Here is a 1,293-nt window from a genome sequence, read left to right as displayed (position 1 = left end):
TTTCGACGCGCTGTACGACGATGCCGAGGAAGTTTTCATGTCAAAGGGAGGATACGTCATTCCCAAAAGGTATTTCCCTTGATTGGATTTCATTAGCCATTCCGTGAGGAGAGCTATATTTATTTTCTGTGGGCTTCGCCCTTATAGGCTTGACTTGTCCACGGTTTGCGACAGGGTCGCACCTCATGTATCGTTGTGGGATTCCATGCGATGTGGGTCTCGCCAGCTACTACCTCACATGCCAAACTCGCCATCAAGCCATCGCTTTGGGTAGAGGGACTGCGAATATATCAGCACGGGTACGCAGGCCATGACGCCCTTTGCTCTGCCCTTTCATTACCTGTAACACAACCCTTCATCCTCACCTGTCCAGGGAAGCCGCTCTGGTGGAGGCCACTGGCGGCTCCCCTACTTACGGCGAGATCACCGGAGAGGGCGTGACGCAATTCCTGCGCAGAGTGCCCCTACGACCCGATGACGTGAGTATCCCCTTTCCGCCGTCGTGTCCATTCCCTGCGAGTTCCGCCACGTACTTTCACAGCATGTCTAATGAATCCACACGCACATGCATGCAGCGCCAAGCGCCTTCCCCCTTCCCCTCGGCCCCGCTCGGGACCTTCTTAAGGCCAATGCCTTTTTCCCCTTGGATGGAGGCGACAAGAACGGTAACACACCGCCACAAGATAAGGTTAAAAGCGCTTCACGATTGTCCCTAGAATCCCTATGGCTTTTAAGACCCTTAGGGCCAGTTCGTCAACCGGAACGAGGGTGAATGGTAAAGGGGGGAGACGTTACTTCGCAGACGAGTGAAGCGGGAACCAGCGAAAGACGGATAGTCCAGGTAAGACAGAGAGGGAAGGGGTGTGTGTGGCCCCGGGGCGAGGGGAGAGGAGGGGAGAGGAGGGAAGAGGAGGGAAGAGGAGGGGAGAGTAGGGGAGAGTAGGGGAGAGTAGGGGAGAGTAGGGGAGAGTAGGGGAGAGTAGGGGAGAGTAGGGGAGAGTAGGGGAGAGGAGGGAAGGGTAGGGGAGAGTAGGGGAGAGGAGGGGAGAGTAGGGGAGAGTAGGGGAGAGTAGGGGAGAGTAGGGGAGAGTAGGGGAGAGTAGGGGAGAGGAGGGAAGGGTAGGGGAGAGTAGGGGAGAGTAGGGGAGAGTAGGGGAGGGTAGGGAAGAGTAGGGGAGAGTAGGGGAGAGTAGGGGAGAGTAGGGGAGAGTAGGGGAGAGTAGGGGAGAGTAGGGGAGGGTAGGGGAGAGTAGGGGAGAGGAGGGGAGAGGGAAGAGGAGGGAAGAGGAGGGG

General features: G+C 57.4%; 1 protein-coding gene across 1 annotated transcript in view; it reads right to left on the bottom strand.

Annotated features, from left to right (window-relative positions):
* VOLCADRAFT_34151 (uncharacterized protein) overlaps nt 1–1,293 on the bottom strand; it is a gene marked incomplete at both ends in the record, with an annotated part of 4,851 nt that overhangs the window by 1,076 nt on the left and 2,482 nt on the right. The gene's annotated exons all lie outside the window — the stretch shown is intronic.

Source organism: Volvox carteri (assembly GCF_000143455.1).
Source record: "Volvox carteri f. nagariensis unplaced genomic scaffold VOLCAscaffold_18, whole genome shotgun sequence".
NCBI classification, from domain to species: Eukaryota; Viridiplantae; Chlorophyta; class Chlorophyceae; order Chlamydomonadales; family Volvocaceae; genus Volvox; species Volvox carteri.
This window is presented reverse-complemented; position numbering and strand designations above follow the sequence as displayed.